The 27,164-nt window shown below is 29.3% G+C and overlaps 1 protein-coding gene and 2 long non-coding RNA genes across 4 annotated transcripts in view; 1 reads left to right on the top strand and 2 right to left on the bottom strand.

The window, feature by feature from the left end:
• The window catches only part of LOC115883013, a 638,791-nt gene that overhangs the window by 418,239 nt on the left and 193,388 nt on the right, over positions 1-27,164 (bottom strand). The window lies entirely within an intron of this gene.
• On the top strand, positions 19,372-23,479 carry LOC115883015. 2 transcript variants are annotated; one of them, XR_004050312.1, is made up of 6 exons: positions 19,372-20,041; positions 20,274-20,477; positions 20,893-20,969; positions 21,897-22,100; positions 22,581-23,105; positions 23,185-23,479. It is a non-coding gene; the product is annotated as an uncharacterized LOC115883015 (long non-coding RNA). The 2 variants fall into 2 exon arrangements; XR_004050311.1 differs by having other exon boundaries at positions 21,897-22,112.
• LOC115883016 lies at positions 23,574-25,084 on the bottom strand. Its single transcript, XR_004050313.1, has 5 exons — positions 24,779-25,084; positions 24,407-24,696; positions 24,134-24,342; positions 23,776-23,943; positions 23,574-23,698 (listed from the first exon to the last, which is right to left on the bottom strand). It is a non-coding gene; the product is annotated as an uncharacterized LOC115883016 (long non-coding RNA).

Genomic DNA, 27,164 nt, shown 5'->3' with positions numbered 1-27,164 from the left:
GCACTTTCCAGTACGGAGGCGGAATATATGGCCTTGAGTGAAGCAAGTAAAGAGGCGATTTATCTTAGAAATTTGTTGTCTGAAATTCAAGGAAGACTGGATATTATAACTCTTTATAATGATAATCAAGTAGCACAAAAATTGTGCAGCAATCCAGTATTCCATAAAAAACAAAACATATTGATATCAGACATCATTTTGTCAGAGAAGCTGTTGAAAATAAATTAATAAAGTTAGATTATTTAAGTACTGACGAAATGGTGGCGGATATACTAACAAAAGGCTTAAAAAATGTTAAGCATTCTAAGTTTTTAAGGGATTTAGGCTTAAGAGTTTTTTGATAAGTGGGGGTGTTAGAAAATATTAAAAAAGGTACATGTTACGCCACCTATCAGTAGATGTCTGTACTATATTAAAATAATTTTTCTATTGTACGTTTTGTCTAATTAATAAACAGTCGTTTCCAAGTTATCAAAGTAGTAGCATTGTTTGATTTCCCGCAGCTTCCTGCGCAACATTTGTATATACCAGTTGTTTACGATATTCTCCGATGGTGGCAGCAGAATGCACCAAGAATGCACCAAGAATATAAGTAATTAACAAACTGATTTTGTCCTCTGGTTTTTTACAAAATATCATTAAATTCTGACTATTTTTAAACACACGCCATCCACAGTCGACTTCGACTTCTTCGGCGTTTCCATTCAGAACCTCTAATTTGATCTATAAATAACTGTTGTTTATCCAGATTTTACTAATTAATTTTATTATAAACTGTTTACATACTGCTAGAAAATAAGTTAGTTACGTTGAATTATTATATTTAATTTAGGAAATGAAATTATAATTGAATACTGAATTGTACTATTTATAGTTCCCAATAAAAATATTATTAATATGACCAGTTTATATCCTAGTTGATTTTTATTTTATCGAACATAAAACTGAAAGTAAAATTTGTTTACTAAAAAATTCACAGAATCCCGTTTAACAATGATGGAATTAAATTCCAGCGAAAATTTCCTATTGAGATATGCCGAAAATAATCTACAAACTTCCGTTAAAAGCTAATTTCCTATTAAAGCGGCATTAAACTTTTACTGCCATAGCACGAAACGACGAACCACCTGTCTCTCACCGCAGGATTATTTCAAAATAGAACCGTAAGACGGCCTTCACCGAGATATGTATTGTTATTGGCTGCTGTACTTCTTCTTTTCTGTCGAATAATAAAATATATAAACCGAAGCATACATTGATTAATATGTTAGAACCATAGACTGCCTGAATGGAATATTGACCGTATAACTATTTTTCATCAAGTTCGAATACATGAATAGGTAGATATTGATGAGCGGCTGGTGCATAAGCACTATAAGCAGTGCAGCGCTACAGAACATCAAAAAAAAATATTTACTCAAATTGAAAAAAATGGCACACAGTTTTTTAGTAAAATATATACAAATATATCAACTTTAATTCGTCTACACAGTTTTTATAAACTTTAGTTTTGCTTTTTTATACAGGGTTAAATACTAATTCACTACTTATTTTACTGTTGTAACATCAAAGGTTCCAACCCCCCACTGTAATATACAGGGTTAATCAAACGGTTATGTTTCTTAACCTCACTTTGAAGCATTCTGTCCAATAATTTCAAAAGAAAATTTTCCTCCCTATTCATTTTTCGGCTCATATCAACTCATGCCTTGGTTAATTTTTAAGAGCGAAATGAACTTACCACCAACAATATGCAATTTTTTCAATTATAATTACTTTTTGATATCATTTTTTATTTTAACGAGGTGGTTTTGATTATACTATTCTAAATCCCCCTATATCACTATGAAATGGTCACCATATATACAAAAATATAATACCGAAAATTTGCGATTTTCTGCATCGAAATACCTATTATATTAATTTAAAAATGAACATTCAAAAAATAACAAAAATACAATTTATCTGTGAAATAATATGATAAACAACAATTGTCACTATCAGGAATCCTATCATATTATGGCTTAAGCTTCATTCACAACATCGAAATTAGTGAAATAATATAGTGGATTTCAATTAGCGTAGAAGTTTCTCTAATTTCAAAGTAAGCATTTAGAAAGTCACAAATGGAGGTAGTAATTTTCAACTAGTAGAAAAAGTTAACAAACGTTTAACTTTTGTCACCAATTATACTTCGAAATTAGCGGGTAATGTCACTTTAGCCTATCATGGTTTTCCCTCAAGAGAAATTGAGGTTAAAAATAAATTTAACGAAAACGTTTTATAAGCTAATTACTAGGCTTTCCCTATGGATACAACTGACTACCGCAAACTGTTGCATTCTACATTATGTTAGGATATTTTATTAATTTTTCTCCATAGCAATTGTTAAAATTGCCTTATAGCTATCAAAATTAGTAGATACAATAGTACTTTAACCGCAAGGGTAGATTAAATGATACTTTAACAGCGAGGATAGGTTAAAAACTTTATTTCTTTTCGCGCGTATTTTAATTGCTTCCATTTTTGAATCGCGTAACCAGAATCGTGGTTAATCAATTACCCAACTTTTTGGAACACCCTGTATGATTTTTTTTTTAAATTTCAAAATATGTATAGAAACAAAATAAATTATACATGTACAAGCGTTTTCCCGAGAAACTAACCGTTTTTTAAATAACAAATATTGTAATATTTGAGTGGCGTTGTCACCCTCTTGGAATTTGTAATTCGAAAAAACCCTCCTTATCAAACCTCTACACCCCACAGTCAACCCGTTTGCCAAAAATCAGCTTTAGGCGTCAAACAGTTTAAGCACAATCGTGATTACTCAATGGTCATATTTTATGAAACACCCTGTATAAATTTTTAAAAAATCTTAAAATATGTAAAACAACAAAATAAAATATACGTGTTTAAGAGTTTTACCGAAAAACTCAACGGTTTTTAAATAAAAAATATTCTAATATTTGAGGGATGGTTTCACCCCCTTAGAATTCGAGTTTCCAAAAATCCCTTTTTGTCGAACCTGTACACCCTAAAGTCAATCCGTTTTCCAAAAATCAGCTTTTTACGTCAAGCACATTAAGCAGGATCGTGATTAATCAATGACCAGATTTTTCGAAATACCCTGTATACATTTAAAAAAAAAATTAAAATATGTAAAAAACAAAATAAAATATACCTGTTTAAGCGTTTTTTTTTATAAACATGACCGTTTTTTAAAAAACATATTCTAATATTTGAGGGGTGGTTTCACCCCCTTGGAACTGGAATTTCGAAAATTCCCTTCTTATCGAACCTCCACACCCTAGAATCAACCTGTATGCCAAAATTGAGCGTCTTACGTAGGATCGGGATTAATCAGTGAGTCCCAGTAGTCACTTAAGGATTTTATATATTAGTATAGATAATAATTATTTTTTATGCAGAATTAGTTTAATGTATTATTTGAATCCCACACCCAATATTTTCTAAGAAATCATTTGAAAACAAAATATAATTTCACTAAAATTCTTATGGGGTAAAAAATAGTTAAATATAGAAAACTATTTCAAAATTACAAAACCATTTGACAGCATGCTCATCTACAATCTGCTGTACCGTAACGCTCCTACAAGAGTATGACATGCCAGTTATAATGCATCTGCCTTTTGTCTCCGAAATACAAAAAGAAAACTAAACGCAAGAATTAACGGCATCCAGGCGCACGACAACAAAGCAGCCCTTCACAGTGCGATGGAAATACCGGAATTTCCACGGCAATAATTAGTTTAGGCTTTTAGTCGCTTGCCGGTATCTATACTTACGTCTTAGCCTTACATAACTAATTTTATGTTGCCAAAATAACCGTATATAATTGAATTTTAACAATCTAGCCTACAAAATAATAAACGGAGATTCATAGTTTAACAAATTATGTTAGAATCTAGTAAAACTCTTTTTTTCATACCAATTGTTAAAATTGCCTTATATCTATCAAAAATAGTAGATAAAATAGTACTTTTTTAAGAGTAGATTAAATGATACTTTAACAGCAAGGATAGGTTAAAAACTTTATTTCTTCTCGCACGTTTTTTAATTGCTTCCATTTTTGAAAATTTTTGTATTCCTTTTCATAAGTTATTCGGGATTTAAATGGAAGTAGTTTAGATGTGGCGTTTGTCGCCTCAGCCTAAACATTTGTTGGTAATTTACTTATTTCGTTTTGAGCCATTTCTGGCTCCAATTCAATCAGCAATCGACACAAAAGAGAATTAAAAAATATTGACTCAAAACTGACAACTAAAGAGACAGCTTTATTTATTTGTCAAATTATATGGAAACTAACGCCAACCCAGCACAATATTTTTTCTACTCGTAATAAATTCCTTGAAATAATAATTTCTGAATATTTTTTAAAACGTAACTCGCTATGGAAAAAAATATTGTTTAATATACGATGATAAAATTGCATTATCGTCGACCGAAAAGATTAATTCAAATATAATAAAAAATATTTTTTTCTAGAATTATTTTGTTATATAAATTAATGATGAGTGTCCGGATACGACAATAAAAAAATAATTTCCAACTACATACTAACAGTTCTGGACTGTTTTTTAATATGATGAAAATTTATTTTTAAAATTGCAATAAGATCTGTGTTATCTGAATTACTTAAATGCTGTAAATCACAGTAAAATAGACATTTAAATTTGGGTTGATATATTAACAATTGTCAATATTTATCAGTTTAATTTGCAAATCCCGAAGTCTCTGTTACTCACTCGCTTTTAAGAGTTGATACAAAGGTCTCTAATCTCGTGAAATTCTTCGCAAAATCCTTAAGGCAGTATTACCTCAAAAAAAAAAGAGATAAGTGCCTGAGTTAAGACAAGACTGGGTAAGAAGACACGAGATTCCCTCTAACATTGCTCGCAAAATATTTCGAGAAATACCTAAAAAAGTGATCAAAGCCAAGCTTTGTGGTCGTTTCAGAAAAATAATAATAATAATCAAGTTATTCCTTCTAATATCCAAACCTGAGAGTATTTATTATTAGATTGTAACAATATTAGCATAAGCCCGTGGTTACATTGGATGCGTGTCCGTACGATTTTTTGGTCGTACGTGCTCGGACGTGCACGCAGCAAAAATCAAACAAATTGTATCTATACACAGGCGGTTACATTGCATCGGAGTTTGCGCGTCCGTGCACGTACGTCAATTTCTGTTGGTCGGATGAAAACAAACTGTTTGTTTTTTTAATAGGTGCACGTCCGAGCGGTTTAAATTTTGTTTCTCTGATCACTTGTTTCACATTCTCTTGATCAATTTTGTTTCAAATTCTCGAAAAATTTGACTATTTTTGAATACCAGGTTTAATTTTATTTGGGATATATTAATGTTCAAAAAATTTGACCGGTTGCTGTCTTAATTCGCTAAATGTTTTACATATTTATTTTCTTCTCCTCTTCTTGCATATATATCCTAGCATTTTCTTCTTTTCATGAGTAGTTATTTTAACATTATATTCTCACAAAGCATCAAAGTAGTGGCGTTTGATTTGACAAACTCGACACAGAGAACACCATAAACGCGCATCTAATGTAACCACTATAATGAAATAGTCCTACGAGTAAATTCCGTCAGAGCTCGCACGTATAAAAAAACGCACGGTCCCGCGTCCAATGTAACTGCGAACTTAAGATAAGATTGACCTAAATTTTTGATTATATTTAACTGATATTTTCCCCTTTTTTCTATTTTGTAATTAATGAGATTTTGCATTTCTTTATGTTACTGAAGACATTGTTAATTCCGTTTCAGACTGCGATTTATTAGAGAACAGTAAACAAACTATTTAGTATTCCAATTAAAGTAAGAACTCCTGTTTAGTTACTTGAGATTAATTTTCGTCTTAATGCTTTAATCCTTCGAAACAGAAATTGATCACAATCAAGTTACAACTCAATTTTGTAATTCGAATTATCTTGCGTAAATTTGACTTTACGCAATCTTCGACCAATTAAATTGGATTATTTTTTTTTAACTGACAATAAAATACGTAGTTTTCTACATAACCTGTTTATTAAATATTTTTTAAGATATAGCTAGGATACAAATATGAATGTGTTAAGTTATAAAAATTTTGAGGTCTTAATTTAAACTAACTGCTTTAGCGATTTTTGAAATTTATATCAGAAATGGGGTAGCAGAGGTAAAAATTAATTATATTATTTAATTTTTGGGTTATTTTGACACTAGTGATAACAGCAAACGAATTTCTTGAAATCTATTGTCAACAAAACGAAAAAAATAAAAATATTTCAATCGTTTCTGTTGAACGCTCTTACTCTTTTATAAAACTAAAGATGCTACACACAGATTTGTCATAGCCCTCTGAGTTTTTGAAAAAATCAGGATGAATTTGAAACTGTTGAATTTTTCGACACCTTTCATATCTCAAATATAGATTGTCAGTTTACTTCTCAAAAGTCTTTTATTATGCAGATAAATAACAAAGTGCAATATTAAAGCATGATAAAAATAAGTAGACAAATAGGTCAACACAAAATCAAGGCCCGCTTCGATATAAAGATAAAACACCTAATATTCTTCTCATTCTTAGATATAGACACCTATAACTTTATATCGTTGGGAATGGTTAAACCAGGAGGGTGACAGTAAACCGGAAAATTGGAAACAGTTATGGCGCGGTCGTACCCAGGCAGAAAGCATGGCCTTCTAGACTGTCCTAGACAAAAATCTGAATATTTCTATATGATTTCTGTTACGGAACATTTTTATGCACGTCGGCGTCCTCTTCTTTTGTCTGTGTATCAGCTCATGGTCAGCTCCCGAGGCCTCTGGCACATTGGCAAGGTCGGGCGCCATTTTAATTTTTGCGGTTTAGATTTGATTGGAAGTTTGAAGTTTGTCGGCGATATTTCGGCTGAAATGTATAAGTACAAAGATGTTTTTTGATATAAAGTTCCTTGTTAACACTTTAATAAAGTATATATGATATTAAATACATGAAGAAAATGATAAAATCGATGTTTCTGCGTGTAGTAGGTATGGGCCACATTATATATAAAAATAGGTAATATATTAACAGTTTTTAATTTTTTTTAGCTTTAGACCAAAGTATCTTGGGATATTCTTTGCCAAGGATTTTTCTGTATCTCTACTTTAAAGACTGATCGGTGATTTTGAGCAAATGAAAGCAAGTTATACAAGGTAAATTATTATTATTGAACTATTATTAACCTACATTAATTATCTGATGATATATATTAATGATCTAAGATGAACAGAAATGGGCATAATTACGTATCACGTAGCTACCTATTTAGGATTTATATTTTAGGATTAGATTTAAGTTTTTTTTTATCCATAGTTTTTTTTATATTTAGATTTACTTCCATGTAATGTAATGTTTAATATTTAGTAATTATGAATTAAATATATGCACCTCAAAGTATGAAATACGTTAGAAAAAAAGTAAAATAGAAACTTACCTTCTGTCTGAAGGGTTTCTTTTTATTCGGTTATAATCTGGTATTAATCCCAACAAGTGGAGGTAAAATTCGGTTCCACACAAATCACCCGAAATATTTACCACTAATGGACCCTAATTTATAATCCTATATAATAGATGATTAACGATAATTAATCGAAAAACTTTTAGGCGTCCATTTTACAATTTCTAACCGAAAAATTGACAACCATCAAAAATTCAAACAGTTATTTGAAAACTTAAAAGTACTACCAACAATAGTTACAAGTTGAAAGTATCTAACAAATAATCATATATAATTTCGTGTATCACTAACCTGAGGCGACTTATTTCGACCGAATTTACAAAATCCCAATATTATTAAAAGAAGAAAAACTCTAAATAACCTACAATCTGTGACCTTCAAGTGCATCAAAATTGTCAGATAAACAAAATATTGGAAAATCGAAAGTATATTTCAACTTCAATTTTTTTCGGTGCTTGTGACATTGTCATTTTCTGTCTGAAAAAAATATTAATTTTTTAGTTAATTTTAGTGCTGTTAGGACTGCGGTTTTTTGGACATTTATTTCAGCTTTGTTTGGTGACGCAGCTCTGATATTTGTGAAATCTTTAAGAGTTTTTTTGCCGAAAAAACGCTGAAAGCTTTAATTATTTTTGCACCTTTACCTTAGGCCTTCCTGTGGTAACTTGAGCACATAGATAAAAGAAAATAATCTTCTATTAAGATAGATATGAAACTTAATACTAAAATTTTGGGTCAAAGCGCCCCTCCGTGTTCTTAGTAGAGACTACGTTTAACCTTCGCCTTTTCTGCTGTAAATATTTTTTATGTTTATATTTGATTTCAAAGGATTTAGTTTTAAAGTTACACTGATATATTAGTATATCAGAGTAACTTTAATAAAACATAAGAATATATATATTTTACAGTTTATTAAATATACATTTTGACTACAAGGTAGAAAGTAAATCACAATATTTGATAAAACTTATAAGTATACCATTTTTACAGTTAATAAATAATAAAACTATTTCTGACTATGATATTTAAAATTTAGATAGATAGAATATTTAAAAACATACCGGGTATTTGCAGACGCAGGCCCAAATTCAATAAAAACCAAAATTTTTCCTGCGAAAATCGGGCTTTTTTCACAGAAAATGTATTTTTTGATTTATCAACAATCATTGTCAAGTTGACAATATACCGGGTGTTTTCTAATTAGTCTAAAAAATTGTGGTGTGATTTCTCATGTGTTCTTAAAACAATTTTTATATAACCATTGGGTCTAAAGTACTTCCCCTTTGTGATCTACAGGGTGTTAAAATTTTTTTAAAAAAAATCGATATTTTGCTTAACATAAATGGTACACTTCTGCTTTTTAAAGAAAATATATATATTTTCTTGACTGGCCATCCTTTTTCAACAAAATTGATCTTTTGAGTTTTTCTTGTTCATCAAACGGTTGCCGAGAAAAAATAAATATACTCATTAAGAGCCCGCCTTAAGCCGTTTTCTAACGATTTTTATTTTTTAGATTAATTAGGAAACACCCTGTATATGCATATCACAGGCAACCAAATAAACTAGTAACCTCTAAAAATTATTTTTCCTACCACTAGCGACATACCGTGTTTTTAGTGAGTACTGAATTATTTTATCAAAATTTCACCATATAAGTTTCTAGGCAATGGTTGAGCATTATTTTTTTTGTTAGGTTAATTGAATTTTTGATTTGTTCATATTGTTATATATTTTATTTTTTGTATATAATACATTCATTAGTGCTTGAATTTTTTTTTTAAATATGAGTAAGGCTAGGGGAGCGGATACCCCCTGGATAGCGTTCAAAATGTTAATATTGATACTGTTGATATGGTGGATGAAATTAGTTTGGGTTCAACGCAGTCAAAATTTAAAAATGAAAAAACAATTTTTTATTCTAAAAATGATAATGGTCCTTTCGTAGTTTATTTGGAATCGACGGTTAATGTTGGCTATAACATTGGAAAGTTTAATAACATAAAAATAGCTAGAGAAATTTTTAATTTAAATTTGACTGATATAAAGAGAATTAATAATAAAGGTCTAATAGAATCTCTGTTGAATTTATTAATTTTCAATCAGCAAATAATTTTTTAAAAAATAAAACATTAATTGAGAAAGGGTATAAAATATTTATACCATATAATTTTGTTACCTGCAAAGGAATTGTAAGACAAATCGATGCGGACTTGACCGAAGAAGAAATTTTGAAATTTTGTAAAGCTAATAATGGAATTGAAATTTTACAAGTAAAGAGATTAAATAGAAAAGTATTTAAAAATAATGTTGTTATATATGAACCAACTGGAACTGTTTTGTTTACTTTTAAAGGAATTATACTGCCTAGATCGATAAATTTATATAGATTAGAACGTCCAGTTAATGTATATATTCCTCCTGTAACTCAGTGTTATCGCTGTCTTCGTTTTGGCCATACTAAGAACAATTGTAAAGGTAAAGAAAGATGTTTTAATTGCGGAGAGGAGGAGAATCATTTACAAGATGGGGAAGTTAAATTTTCTTGTGTTACACAATGTTTTTACTGTAAGAATGACCACAAGTCATCTTCAAAAAAGTGTCCTGAATATTCTAGACAAAAAAATATTAAAGAATTAATGGCCCTTGAAAATTTAACTTTTTATGATGCCAGTGAAACATGTAAGAAATCTTATATTTCAAATGGAGAATTTTTTTTGAACAACAATAACTTTCCAGAATTAATTAAAAAACATAATGGGGAAGATATACCAAAGAAAATTGATAATATTATTAAACCTTCTGAAAGAAGAACACAGTATTTCCAAAATAGTGTAAAAAGGTCCTTTCAACAGGTTATATCTGAAAATTCAGCCAAGAAAAGGATAGTTCATAAGGGAGTGGATAAAAAAGCTAGAGATGATTGTCTATTTTTTCCAAATTCAAGACCGCAAAAGCAAGATTTTTCAAATTTACCGTCTACCTCTTCTAATACCTCTTCTAATTCACATAATTCTAAAACTGAGCCTGGTAGTGCCATTCAGACATTTGAATTTCATCAAAATGATGAGTTACATAATTGCATTAATTTTATTATGAATACGTCAAGAGAAAATAAAAGCAAGATTAAGAATTTATTATTTTCAAGTTTAGATTTTGAACAAGATATAGGTTTTTAATGTTATTTTATTTATTTTAACACATATTTAAAGATTACATTTATATTAGTACATATATGGTACATATACAAATATTATACATATTATTTATAATTATATATTGTATTTATAATTTAGATTAATGACAATATGAAGTCTACATCAGATATAAAAATTTTACAATGGAATATTCGTAGTGTTAATTCAAATCGTGCTAATTTAATCTTATTAGCAAATGAAGAGTCTCCAGATATAATTTTTCTAAATGAAACATGGCTAAAATCCAATCAAAATTTTGTTTTATCATCATATAATATAATTCGTCAGGATAGGGAAGATGGATATGGTGGAGTGGCAATTTGCGTCAAAAAGAATATTATTTTTTCTAATTTAAAAAAATTTAATTCAGAAGTTGCTCAATTTATTATTATTAAAATTGCTGATTTAATATTAATTAATATTTATATTAATTCAGATAAAAATGTTTCGGAAGATCTGTTTAAACAACTTTTAGATGGTTTAGATTTAAATAAAATTATTATTATGGGAGATTTTAATTCCCATCATCCATTATGGGATGAATCTCCTATTAATAGGGGCGGAATAAGGCTTGTAAATTTTATTATAGAAAATGATATGGTGATTTTAAATGATGGTTCTAGAACTCTTGTGCAAAATCCGAATTCCAGTTTGAGTGCAGTTGATTTAACAATTGTCAGTAGCGCATTAGCTATAAATTCTAACTGGAAAGTTATTAGTGATTGTGGAAATAGCGATCATTATCCTACAATTTTACAATTAAATTTATCAAACAATTTATATTTAAAAAAAGCTTTTGTAAATAGTTATTGTGTACGAAATTGTAGTAAAGCTGATTGGCATCTTTATCAACATAAAATAGCTGTGCAGTTAATCGAGAAAGATAGTACTATTTTAGATTATAATGATTTGTCTTTTATTATGAATAGAGCTGCTGATGATGCCATTCCTTTGAAAAAATGTGGTTCTTATCATAAAATTGGAAACCCATGGTGGGATGAAGAATGTTTTCAGTGGGTTCAAGACAGAAAAAGAGCAATTAATGTTTTCAATAATGTTCCAACTTTGACTAATTTTATCAATGCTAAAAGATGTATTGCAGTTACGAGAAAAAAATTAAGATCAAAGAAAAAACAAAAATTTCAATCTTTTTGTGAAACATTAAATAGGGAATCTAGCATTTCATACGTTTGGGAAAAAATTAAAAAATTTTCTAATAATAACAGCAATTCTAATAGTTATAACATTTCAGATGATTTAAAACAACAAATTTTATATAATATGTCTAGTATATACATAGATCCGAATTTTACACTGTCGCCAACATATATAAATAGTAACATTCCTCCATTCACTAGTCAGGAATTTAACTATGCTGTTCAGGATAAAAAATTTTCTGCACCTGGCATGGATGATATTTCTTATTCCATGTATAAAAATTTACCATTGATTGCTAAAAATTATCTTCTTAAAATATATAACAAATGTTTATTTGAAGGTGTGTTACCGGATTCGTGGAAGAAATATAATATTATTAATATCTTAAAACAAAACAAAAATCCTACTTTGCCAGAGAGTTATAGACCTATTGTATTATCTTCATGTGGTGGCAAAATTTTAGAAATTATGATTAAAAATCGTTTAGATTGGTTTTTGGAGAATAAAATTGTGTTTACAAATGAACAGGTAGGTTTTCGTAAGGGTAGGGGAATATATGATAATATTGCTTATTTATCTACTTTTATTTTTGATGCCTTTAATTCGTCAAATTCAGTTATTGCTGTTTTCTTAGATATAAAATCTGCATATGATAATGTTAACATATACAAACTCTATAATTTGCTTATTAATTTACAAATTCCAGTAGAATTATCTAATTTAATTTTTATACTTTTGAAAAATAGATTGTTATTTTCCAGAAAATCTGATGGTTCCTTCTTAGGTCCGGTTTTAGCAACTAAAGGTATTCCGCAAGGTTCTCCATTAAGTACTATTCTTTTTAATATTTATATTTCAGAACTTTTTAAAAATTATTTAAATGTAAAGATTATTGGTTATGCGGACGATTTGGTAATTTTTGTTAAGGGTTCAAATATACTTGAGATGTCTGAAAAAATTAATAATGCTTTGGAGCTTGTAAATGATTTTCTTATTAATAGAGATCTTTCTTTATCTTTGGAAAAATGTGAGGCAGTATGGTTCACTAAGGGCAAACGGAGAGATCAGCCACCATTGATTCAACTTGGAAATCACATTATTCCATATAAACATAATGTGAAGTATTTGGGCGTTATTTTTCAAAAACATTTAAAGTGGGATTTGCATATTGAAAATATTACTAATAAGGCTAAAAAAGCCTTAAATGTTTTAAGGGCTGTTTGTAGAGTGTGGTGGGGAGCTGATCCTTGTACCCTTTTAATTATTTTTTCTGCTCTGGTGAGATCTCATTTGGAATTTGCAACAATTTTTATTAAACCAACTAGTCAAAAAAATTTAAATAAACTAGATGTAGTATTTTTTGAGGGTTTACGTATTTGTCTAGGTTGTATGAAATCTACTCCTAGATTAGCGTTGTTGGGAGAATCTTCTATGATTGATTTAGAATGTAGAAGAAAAATACTTGTAGGCAAATTTCTGTCTAAATTGTTAACTTTACAAAATAATCCATTAATAAATTTAATTTACAATATTAAAAAAAACTGTTAATCCAATTTATATTAATAGTAATAATGTACCTTATGTGGTCTCAGCTTTACATGACTTTCTGCCTTATATTGATAATCTTTATGTTAGTCAAAATTTTCCGTGTTATGAAGTTAGTTTTAATATTTTGAATGATTCTATTAAATTAGTTGATTGTCAAATTAATAAACATGATTTTTCTATTAAGGAACAATTTTTGTCAGTATCTGAACGTTTTAAAAATTCTCATATTTTTATTTTACAGATGCATCTAAAAAAGATAAAAGAACAGGATTTGGAATATATATTCCTTATATAAATTTTAAATTTTTTTCGCGACTAACTGGTTCTTTAAGTATTTGTAAGGCAGAATCCATAGCTATTCATGATGCAGTAAAGTTTGCTATTAAAAAGAACTTGCGTAGTGTTATTATCTTTTCAGATTCCAAAAGTTCAATTCAAAAAATTAGTAAAAATCTCTTTAAAGCATCTGCTGATTATTGGACCTTAAGAACCAAACGTTTAATTTGTTTAGCAAGTTCTAATGGTTTTGACATCAGGATTGCCTGGATTCCAGGTCATTCCAATATCTTGGGAAATACAGAGGCAGATTTGTTGGCTAATATTGGAAAAGATTTAAATATTCCGAAATCTATGGAGATGGATTCGATAGATATTTTTAATTCAATTAAAACTGATATTTTGTGTAATTATAAAGAAAATTGGAAATCTCGTATGGAAGGAAAAAAGCATGTGTATTTTAATATACAAACAATCTTCCCAGATAAACAATGGTCTAAAAATTTCCAGTATATAGATAGAAGACATATTACAACGTTAATTAGAATGCGTACAGGCCATTGCTTAACAAAAAACCATTTATATAAAATTAAAGTGAAGGAAGATCCATTCTGTGAGTGTGGCTCTGTTGAAGACCTAAATCATATCTTTTTTAGAATGTCCTATAAATTTTTTGTTTAATTTGGATTTATATCAAACATTTATTGAAATGAATTTTCCTACTCCACTATCAATATTTACAGTTTTGTCTAAGCCAAGTGAAAAATTAATAGAAACTATTATGATATTTTTAAACATTAATAGAATTAAATTATAATGCTCAACTTTCTATTTTTTATTTTCTTTTTGTTTCAGTTTCCGAATGCAGTCTGTTTGTGTGACCTCTATCCTATGTGCCTTTGTGTGTGATATAATCTTCCTTTCAGCACGTCATTTATATATTTAATAAATAATAATAATAACATTTTACAGTCACAGGTCACAGGTTACCTTCATAGAAGTTAGTTATATTAAAATTTACCCATTATACATTTTACTCAGATAAGAATCAGTGGCCTTGATATGGTTTAGAGCCAGTCAACATCTTGGTCACTCCCAAATTGAGCTGGCGGTTGCCTTGTAGCAGAGCCATCATAAAAGAAGAAGAAGAAGAAGAAAGTATATTTCTAAAATATCCAAGATATCAATAAATCAATAAAACTGGACCTATTAGAAAGGTGAGTAATATATACCAAAGCTAAAATTACATAACGACTAATGTTTACAAGTATTTATCATCAAAATATTTCAGGTTGAGAGGTTTCTTAACATTTACAAGTTATAAACAAGAAGAAATAAATCCAATCTGCTTGGGAAAATATCATAAAATGGTAAATTTAAAGAGATCTAATGATATATCCAACAGATATATCCAACAGCTATATCCAAAAACTGTAAGGCTACACTGAAGAAATTTTACTCGTACAGGATGTCCCATTTTGGTTGAAATCATACGGTATCTCCGTTATTAGTAAAGATAGGACGATGCCGTTTGTACAAACCTGTGCCACTTTTTTGTCAAACGGAAGATGATGTCATCAAAATTTTCATAGCCCTCTTCGTTTCTGAGCTACAGGGTCTTTTCGAAAATTTTGCAATTTGGGACAGCCCCCGTATCTCCGTTATTATATTAAACTTTTTACGTAGAATACAGTGGCGTAGTCTGTTTTTCTACGAAAAAAATATTTTTGAAAATATGAACTAAAGTTATGGTTTTTCAAATGGAACACCCTGTATAGTATATTTAGACATCATATGATATATATATATATATATATATATATATATATATATATATATATATATATATATATATATATTTGAGAAGCTCATAGCAAGGCGGATCATATGATGTCATATGATATATATATATATATATATATATATATATATATATATATATATATATATATATATATATATATATATATATATATATATATATATATATATATATATATATATATATATATATATATATATATATATATATATATATATATCACTCTATATTTATTTTCACTATTTACTGCAATATTTAAAATATATCATTTTCTTATTAGTAGGCCGTGATAAATAACAAAAAAATCAAAGTGTAAAAGTATTTACTAAAATAGTCATATGTAAAATAATATTTGGAATTCATATATTTTACTTTTGAATTGTTACCACTGAATCTTTTAATATATTTTTCTTTTTTTATAACGGACTTTATTATAACGGGATGGGTTTGCAAATATCTAAAAGCTTGCATTATTAAGCATTTTCCAGGTATTAGACATTGTGTTAGTTGCCACGATATATTTCATATTTCAAAAATTTCCAAAATCAGAAATCGAGAACGGACAAATCCAGGAATCAGAGAGGCCATCATACGTGTCCATTAATTTCTAATTCATTGATTTGAGAAGTAATAATTTAACAAAATTCTAATATTTTTGGCGTAAGTTAAGTTGCTAGGGGGTAGAGAGTTAAGTTTCCCTAATATATAAAGAATTTTTAGTGGCTCTCAAAATAAAACAAGAGACAGATAGCAGTATATACATACTTTTAATAATTCTCTAGTTTCTTTTATTATCAATCATGGCCTACTAATAAATATGATCTTTTAATATATTTTTTTTAAATATTGCAGTAAATAGTTAAAATAAATATAGAGTGATATATATTTTTGAGAAGCTTATGGCAAGCCAGATCATATAATTTATAAATATACAGGGTGTTCCATTTAAGAAAACCTAACTTTAGTTCATATCTTTAAAAATATTCTTTTAGTAGAATAACAGACTACGCCACTGTATTCTACGTAAAAAGTTCTACAATAAACAGTTTTCACCTTCTCGATATCTTTAACAATAACAGAGATACCACCCCCCAAATTGCAAAAATTTCAAAAATACCCTGTAGCTCAGAAACGAAGAGGGCTATGAAAATTTTGTTTACGGCATCTTCCGTTTGGCAAAAAAGTGGCACAGGTTTGTGCCAACCGCACCCTTCTATCTCCACGAATAACGGAGATACCGGATGATTTCAACTAAAATGGGACACCCTGTACAATTCAAAATATTAACTCGAAGAAACTATACGAAAAGCCAAATTAGCAGTTACAATCTTATTGAGAACCAGATAACTATACTTAGTAAGTTGATCAAACATAGGTAACGAGAAAGAAAATATATTATTACTATTTATTTTAGGACTAAGTTATTGTCAAAATGAAGAAAATAATCTAAGGAGAAAATGAACCCGTAACACAAATGAGGTATTAGATGAATAAGTATCATATTTTCTTATTCATTTTATTTTCATTCAAGTCCTGTTTGATTTAATTCACAAAAGTCTTATGTACCTATATTTATATTTTTTTACATAATTTTTTTTTTTTTGATTCCAGGTTTTCTGTGGGTTCCTGTTGTCTTTTTCCTGCTTCCAGTTATTTAGTTTTACGCCCGTAAAGCTGTGAAAACATTTATTTATCTTCAAGTTTATATAAGTCAATGCACTGTTACTTTACTAATTCACTTTAACACATCATCTCTGATATTATTTAAATATTTGATATTGATATAGTAGTTTATGTGTTTATATCTCTTTAATTGTATTGATTTGCATATTTACATTGTTCTAAATTCCCAATAAATATTTTTGAGTAATTTTATTGTATTATTTACTCACCATTAAAAACCGGAAACGGAAATAAATTTAATAAAATTGAAATTGTCATGTCTATGTCATGTCAAATGTCCCAGCCGCCATATCTGAAAATTAGTTACCCAGGCAGCCACACTGTTTCCATAATTTAACATTGACTTGACCCTTCTTCTTGTATTTATTATTTAACCCCAGCACTTTCTTAAGTTCATAGCCAACTAAAATTTCCATTTTTTTTTTCTTCGTACGTTAGAACCAAGTCTTGTGTTTTCTTCAATAGTTCCCTAAGAATAGTTGGGATGATGAAGAACATCTTATAGGTGATCGTTCAGGTCGAGGTGTGTTAGGGCGTTTCTCTCCTTAGCAATTTTCGCTCACCGGTCATTTGGCATTCTGTCCACATGGTTTCTCGCCTCTCTTCTGTCCATCTTACTACATCCTGCATTTTACATGTTTCTCTTATATCCCCACTTATTTTCCAGTTATATAAGGCATATCCTGTAATTGATCAAAGTGTTCGCATTTCTGTCGGTCTTAGGAACCGTTTGTTATTGTGTTCTCCTCTTTAGTTTCTATCACGTACGTCATAACCGGTTTCACGCGAGCCTTATAAATTCTAACTTTGCTTGTGACGGTCATATATTTATTTCGCCAAATTATATGCCTTAAAAATCCGGATATTAATGATGCCTTTGTTGTTTGGGCTTTTACTTCCTCCTTGAGATTCCTAGTGCTTGTTATAATTTGCCCCTAGATATTCAAATGATATCACTACGCGAGTTTGCATCTTCTAGGCTCTCTAGATCTAGGGATTTTGTTTCTTCACGGATTTTTGCATATTAAATAGTTTTACCGTTGGTTGGAACTTAACTATAAAAAACTTTTGTAAGTTATATTCATCTTCAGATATGAGCATATTATTTTTATTACTTATAAATATTTTTACAGAATTTTATTATTCCGCGAAATAAAAAAGTTATAAGCAATTTGTAAAATGGTCAAAAATTCAAAAATACCCCATATTCGGTATAGGAAGGAATAAGCCTCTGAATATTTCTAGGCAGTCAATACAACCGTATATTCAAAATAATTGAGTAATTCGATTTACAAAACTTTAGCGCTTACGTTTTCGAATTTCAATCACTGGATCGCCGTTAAGTATAGGCGTGTTCGGAATTGCGGTCCATTACAAATCGACAGTAATGTAGGTAAAATTTGTAAACAAGTACTCTAGTAACGGTACGTCAGGTGATCGGTGACCGGCATTAATATTGAGTGCGAGGTTTTGCCGAACTAACCGAATATGAACGGTGTCGTGTGTATTTTGGACCATTATCGAAACATGGTAGGTCAAACGGAAAAAAATTGGCTGTAAATAATGAGCAAGCGCCCCAAAGACATCTAAATAAAGGGAGACAAAACAACTTACATTTTACCGCGATCACGAACCGTGTTGCACAAAAATCGATGATGACAGATTTCCCTTGCGCCTATAGATTGTAGTATTGTTGTTAAAAATGTTATTATTCTTATTAATGTTTTTTGGGTACGATAGATACGTTAAACTAAATATTTGTGTAGGTATATAATTTTAATTAAAATACATAGATTATACCTTTGAAATTATTTTTTAGAAATTACTTTTTCTGTTTAAATTATTATATCAAAATATATTAGGGAAATTACTGTGGCAACGCTTGGCATCGTTGTGGTTGAGATTTTACTACAAATTGTAGGAATCTGTAGGAATTACGCTGATTTTGACGGTTTCATTCATCAAATGTTTTACAGGCCGTTGTTGCGAGATTTCCTTTGCGGTTGTGAATTTTTGGTTTTTAACAGGTTTTCAAGCAATTATTGCGTTTTTTGCGAAGAAAACTATTCAAAGTAGTATTTTAACTATCTACGGTGGTTCGCAAGTGCATAATTTGTAAAAGGTGGATTATTCTACCCCTAGATTGATATTTCGGCGGTAAGTAACATTACGTCTTTCTAGCTTTAACAGTGGCGTCTCTACTATTTAGAACTATACGTAGATTATTACAAAAATGCGTATATTTTGTTATTAGATAGCGTTTTCGATTGTGAAATTAGAATTACACACACATTCGAAACCGCTATAAATGTTTTAAAAATTGTGGATGTTATGGCTAATATCTGTACCAATAAAACAGCTATTATAGGTAGTTAATACCTGAAATTTGAATATCAAAATTGCTATCGCTATTTTTCAAAATTAATAGGAAAATATAAATAAAATAAAATCCAGATTTTCAATATTTCATTGTTACCGCCAGCCATACGCGCAGACGCGAGCAAAAGGTATATTCTAACCTCAAATTTTGTCTAAAAATAAATAATGAAGTGATCTCAAACATTTAGCCGAGTATCCGTACTTAAACAGTTAATACATTATTTGTAGAATATCAATCAAATTTACATCAATAACTTTAAGATTGGCGGCGTACATAAAAGGTACCATCACCATTTTTACAATTACTTCAGACCAGAGCTTCAGACTTTAGCTATTGTGTAATTCTTCCCCTAATGTTGAAAGAAAACTGTTTTTACGATCTACATGGTATATTTGAGCTCTAGTTATTATTAGCAGGTTTTAGATATTAACCGTAACATATATTATAGGTAAGATTGATCTATTATTTATTTATTATAAAGATATAAGTCTGTCCTACACTCAAATTAAAAAAAGAATAAAATAACTACTTATATATATGTATAAACCTAGCTTTTTCGTTTAGGTTAATTTTGCCTTTTTTACCACATATTTTTATTTTACATATTTTATCAAATAGGTTTATTATACTTTATATATATTATGTATGTGTTGCATATGTAACCAATAGTATTTTTGTAGCTTTACTGTAAATACTGAGCGTAGACAGCGAAGCATTTCACTCTAGAATTTGGAAAATCAATCAAAAGTGTGCAATCAAATTTGTTCTGATAAGTTTGATAAGAGCGATATTATGATCACCGAATAAACTTGTTGAAGGCAAATAAGACCAAATGCTGAGCCTCAAATAGATACTACCGTTTTTGCTGGGGCCTTATCATGCAGGTAAAAAGCAGTGAAATACATTTTATCAGTTAAAAAGTATTGTAACAATATTAGTATTATTTAGGCTAGGTTTTCTTCTAGTTCGCACTCCACCCAAAAAATATTTTACCTAAATGAGCCTCCAGACCAGCTGAGGGACTGGCAGTTTGGCTTGTTCCTTGGCTGGCCCCTCAAATTTGTAAGAACATTGATAAAATATATTTTATACATGTATTTTAATATTGTTTACATACATATATTTTATATGCATGAGCTTTTGCTCTTTGCACTAGAAAACCTTCTTGTTTAAACTTCCCATGATAAATTTAATAATACCATTAGAAGGAAATTATTAGTATTTACGAAAAATTTAAAGAACAAAAAATATAGTTATTTTTATTGAAAAATTAAGTAATTAATGTTTTTTTGTTTACAGCATAGTAAGATAATTCTCATTTTCTGATCTTTCAATAGTTGGATATTTATTGGCTCAAGAAGTCCTATCAGAAAAAGGTAAAAATTATCTGTACATTATATACAGGGTGGCGCTTCTCATACGACGCGGAGGCTCCAAAGAGAATAGTGGTTTATATTGAAATGTAATTTTGGAAGCATATGAAGGATAATAGAAAGCGTTTTACAGAAATATCAAGAGTTCTGTGGGTGTCCCCAGAAAAAGTTACGCATCAAAGTTTTTTTTTTTTTTGTAATGGAACACCCTATAAATTACATAATTGATTTTCGGATTCTAGGAAAGAAATAAAGGTGAGTTTCATTAAAGAAGCATATGTCTAAAATACTAAAATGTAAGGCTTGTCATATCACATTTGGTGAAAATAATGAATAAACTTTAAATTTCAGTAACAGCTACCTAAATGGTACTTTACACATTGTGAACTCATACATTTGACATTTAAGCATTCTATTAATTGATGAATGCACACTACAATTAAAAGATCAGAATAGTATTCTGCATGTTCCATTTGAAATAAAAGAGAAACTTGCTTTTAAAAGTGGTCAATATTCAATATTAATTTTGTCACCCCTGTATAACTGTTTGAGTCCTGTTGTAATCTGATTTCAAGTACAAAATTTTAAATATGTTAAAAACCTTACATTTTAGTCCAATAATGAAATCCACCTTTATTTTTCTCATAGAATCCAAAAATCAAATATTACAAAAACAAAACTTTGCAAAAAAAACAAATTACATTACAAAAAAACAAAACTTTGTTGTGTAACTTTTTTGGCGACACCCTGTAGAACTCTCTATTTTTAAAAAGCACATATTTTATACATTTATATGTTTAAATTCTCTAAATTAACCTACATATGCCCCCAAAATTTAATTTCAATACAAACTGTCGTACTCCTTGGTAGCATATGAGAGGCGCCACCCTGTATCTCAAGTAAAATTGTGCAAAAGATATTTAATTTCAGAAAGAAGTATGTTAATGAGGTATAATAATGATATTATGTAGAAATTTAAGTCTCATAAAAATTTGGGAACAAAGAAAATGAAAAATACATACTTTACAAATGGGTCTAAGAAGATTGAAAAATAAAATAACATCAATGCATCAATTAATTGATTACTTAAAAGAAAAATCTTTGATAAGTGAATCATCTGAATTGACCATAAAGGTATAAATATAGGTATGCAGGGTAACATTTTAAAAACATAATGGTTATTATGTGAAGATCCAAAAAAACAAAAATCGCTAAAAGCAATTTCTAATTGACCCTGTATCTCTTACCTTTCTGAGATTTCAATGCTTATAATTGTTATCTTGGACGCACTATATATGTATATATCTGAGTGGCGGAGGGGAACTCTAATAATGTAAAGTTATCAGCCATTTATTAATTTAGTCCTAAAGCCATTATGCCAAAATCTGCCAAGATTCATTAAAAAGTTTTAAATTTAGTTCTGGTTTAATTTTGTAAATGATATACTAATCCATATGACAGTGGCATAAATACGATTAATGGAAGGTTCTAATTTCCATGACAAGGCCAGGTCTAAATTTTAAAACACTTTAGTGAATTTGGATGTGTCTAAAAAAGACTAATAATAATATTATAGAGATATAATATTAACAGAGATAATATATGTTTTTTTAGGCTTCCCTAGATGGGCCAGCACAAAGTATTTTTGAAAGAATGTTAAAAGGACCTGCCACACAAAAATCCAATCCTCTGCTACTATCCTTTGCTTTAACATTGTAATTTTATTCACCGAAAACAGAATTTTATAAGGGATACATAAACTGGCCCAATATTTTTGATATTTTTAACTCTCAGAATGGATTTACAAAATATTCATATAAAAAATTATCAAAATATAAGAACAACATACTTTTTAATAATTTTGAAATAATTTAATTGTATATTATTGGACTTACTTTAAAAGAAAGGCCAATCATAGAGTCGCAAAGAAAAACAGCTTACAACATATGTTTAAATCTATGTAAAAGAAAGGCAATTATTAAAATATATTTTAACTAACTGGTGGAGGTCTACATATATAAAAAACAAAAACGGAAGATAATAATATATTCAATTAATGTAAAAATGAGAAGAGCATTGTGGGATTAAAAAACATACGATGGTGATAGATTGTCTAAAACTAATAGGAGTACTGGTATTGTAAGTACTAACCTTTCATTGTGTTTTTGAATTTTTTATTACTTTTAAGAGAATTCAATATAATTAGATATTTTTTCAGTCTCAAAACAATACTGATGGTTACAAAGAAACTGAAGAAAAGGGAAGATAGTAATTTACTAGACAAAAGGCTGTTCTTTTGTAATATGGAGATGGGCAAAATTCAAAGTAGTAGTATTCAAAACAGAGAAGAACATAAGCTAAAGAAAAAAAGGGTTGCTTGTAGACATTGAAATAAAAAAAGAACAGTGAAGTTCTTAAAGAGAACTTATTTAATAATTTTAATTATTGTTTATATTGTAATGTAAAAACTGTAATGTATGTTATTTCTGAATAAAAGACATTTAATAATGATATTTTATAGAAATTAATACTCAAAAACAAAAAAACAACAGCAACATTAGCAACATAAAAACATGTTTAGAATAAGTTAAAAAAATATTGCCCTAATCTTTCAAAATAATTTATTATTTCTCTTCTTATTAATTTGGTCCATATTTATTTCATCTAACGGCGGCAGCTCTTGTTCAGGTATCATTCTGGCTGTATTGTGTAGCACATTGAAACAACAAAATCTAAAAATTTAAGTACATACATTAAAATTTTTAAATTGTGTTCTATAATTAAACAGATAATATTTTTCTTAACTCACTGTTGTGCAACAATAACTGACATTGTGGTTTGCAATTTTGGTCTTATACCATAAAACATATTGGAAAGTGGCGTTTCCATATTCCGATAATTCTGAAACATTTCTTCAGTAATACAGTTCTTCAGCTCTCTTTCTGCATATATCCCCTCAATGCATATGCACTATCACCTTATAACAGATAATAAAATAATTTAATAGAGTATATGAACCCTTTGAATATTTTCACATTTAATTTTAAAAAATTTCTTTCAATTCATCTTATTCGTAATATATTTCTAAATTGAATACCTACTCAAATATTTAAGGAATATATTTTATATAAATGATCTAACAATAAGTAAATATATGGACCACTAACCAAGCAGGATTTAATTTGAAAAGTCACCAGTCTCCAAGCGGGTCCTTAATACGTCCTTAATATCCAAAAAATGGTGGCTTCATGCACAGACCCATGCCAACAAGCAATCATGTCTATTGTCTATGGTTTTAAGACTAGCATTTCCAGTAATTTAAATGTTGGGGAAAATAATGCTTTTCTATTTCTAAATACCTCTCCATCATTACCCCCTGTAAAGTATAAGAAATCTTGTGCTGATAAATATTGAAGAAAATATAACATATAGGTACTTACCAGGTGAATGTTTTCTTACATTGTGTTCCATCAACTATCCCTATAATCCAAGGAAACCCAAATATACTATAAAATTGTTCCTGCTCTAAAACTAGAGTTTCTTATTCAGGCATTTTTATGAACTGAGGGTAAAGCAGTGGAAGTTCATGGGATACTTTTGTAACATAATACGAGAAGTGGTAGAAACAAACATACATGCCCATAAAAAAAGCTGTAGACTGGACATAGCCCCTGAAGTGTAGAATCTTAATATACACAAGAGTTGATTTAAAACACTTTTGCTGTTGTTTCTGGAAATAGTAAAGAAAGATGGTTCAAAGTATAAATATAATTAATTTATCTTACATTAGATTTACTAGAATTCCAACTTACCTCTCATATTGATATTCTAGATTTTGTTCAATTAAACCGAGGATATATATTACAGTGTCATTTAAAAGTCTCTGTCCTAAAGACTTAAGGAGGTTCATTTCTTGGAAATATGATTTTTCCTTACATCCACTCTTGAGGAAATCCATTTTCAATGAATATACCTACTGATCGACGTCTCTAAGATATCAAAAGTAATCATCGAACTTACGTAGAGGTATCATAATACACTTTTTAGCTTTCTCAAAGGAATATAATAAAAATAATTATACTTCCTCGTAAAACAAATTTTTGGTGCCTTAGGTTAAGTGGCCACTAGCCTGGAAATTTGACCGCTTAATTTAAATATAAATTCAAGTTAGATTAAAGCATGGTTCAAGAAAATAAGCTAAACATAATGTTAAGTTTTGCTTAAAAAACTTGGTGCAAACGCCCCTACATTGTATATTATCGATATTACCACGTATATTACAAATTAAAATTTAAATTAAAATACACAAAATAACTTTTTTTACAATTTTGGATAAAAAACACCACACCACCGTCACGCCACTGATGGAGCGAAATGACAGAAAGATAGACGAAACTCAACCGTGTTGTCATATTTATGTACCCATCTCTTTTTAACTCTCATAAAAGTGTCAAACCATGTATGATTCTAAAAAATTGAGTTTTATGAATGGAGTGTTCTGTCTACCTATATTTAGATGTCTTTGAAGCGCCCAATTAAAATTGAAGAGCCCAGGGGAAAAACATGATAAGTACCATTTTACTAATTTTACAGGAGCGCTGGCAGTTATTAAGTTCTTCCCCTGTATTTCCCCCTGGACCATGCAATTACAATACGTCTAGGTATAACGAATAACTTGTGCTATATTGGCTAATGAAATAGAGTATACCGGGTGGCGCCTCTCATACGCCACAGAAGCTCCAAGGAGAACGGTAGTTTATATAGAAATAAAATTTTGGCAGCATATGTAGGTTAACTGAAAGCATTTTATAAAAATATATAGAATGATACAGGGTGTCCCCAAAAAAAGTTACACAGCACAGTTGTGTTTTTTCTAATGGAACACCCTATATATTAATAGATTTTCGGATTCTAGGAGAAAAATAAAAGTGAGTTTTAATAAAGAAGCATATACTTAAAATCTAAGGATTTTGACATATTTCACATTTTGTGAAAATGAAGAGTAAATGTTAAATTTCGATAATAGCTACCTAAATTTTAGTTGACCTTGTATAGACTGATATTTAATTACAGTAACCATTGTATGTTAAACCAAATTGAAATTTGATCCAAAAACTTATACAGAGTGAGACAAAATTAATATGGAACATTAGTCACTTTTGAAAGTAAGTTACTCTTTTATTTTAAATGGAACACCTAGTATTAATGGGGAATTTATATATCTTCAAAATATTATTAAGGTTGCCTACCTCTCCGACAAAGATTTTTCTAGATACTTTAATTTTTATGATTTTGCGTCAGTTGATCTTTATTATTTGAAGAAATCTAGGTGGCTGTTTGATATACCTTTTGTTAATTTAACAAAAATTAAAGACTGTAGAGTAAAATACTCAAAAATAATAAAAAGATACACGTTTAAAACATATTTTAATTATAACAGAATTAAAACTAGATATACACCTATAATTATGACATAATTAGCATAACTGTTAACTACATAAAATGATTGTTTTTTCAAAAAGATCTTTTCATTTTAAAAGTGTTGTCGACAATAGATGGTCGAGTTTTGTGAACACCCAACAAACACATTTCTTACGGGCCAGCATCAAACAAATGCCGCATTGCCGGAGAACAGGCACTGGACCGACCCCAAAAAAAAGTACTGGCCCGGACCGTATATGACCGCCCGGCCGACAGTCGAACCGTATGTCGGCCGACCGTATAAATCGGCGTTGGGCCGATGCAACGTCTAAATCTGTGATTTTTTTGTTTTAACTGACACAAATTGATAACTAGTTGTTAAAGTTGGACTAATTAGACAGCTATGTTGAAGTAACGTCAGACATATCACAGCCATCTAGAAATAAAATATATATATATATATATACTTAATATAATAATTTAGTATTTAACAAGGGGCCATGAAAATCAAAATAAATATAAATCCATATCCAAAAATAAAAAATGTAAATAACGCTTTGAGGTAAAAATTCGGTTCGAAGCAAATAAGATATTTTATTCTTTACCGAGAATTAAATTCGAAGAATTCCTAGTCCCTACTTCTTTGCCAAATTCAATAATCTCCGCCCCTTTTTACGTTTTAATTTCTGCCACCAGTTGGCAGCATCGACTTATACAGGCACATTGACTAACTATTAATATATAAACAAGGATTTAACTATATATAACTATAGTTAA

This window comes from Sitophilus oryzae, unplaced genomic scaffold (assembly GCF_002938485.1).
Source record: "Sitophilus oryzae breed Bouriz unplaced genomic scaffold, Soryzae_2.0 scaffold_1801_pilon_pilon, whole genome shotgun sequence".
Classification (NCBI taxonomy): domain Eukaryota; kingdom Metazoa; phylum Arthropoda; class Insecta; order Coleoptera; family Curculionidae; genus Sitophilus; species Sitophilus oryzae.
This window is presented reverse-complemented; position numbering and strand designations above follow the sequence as displayed.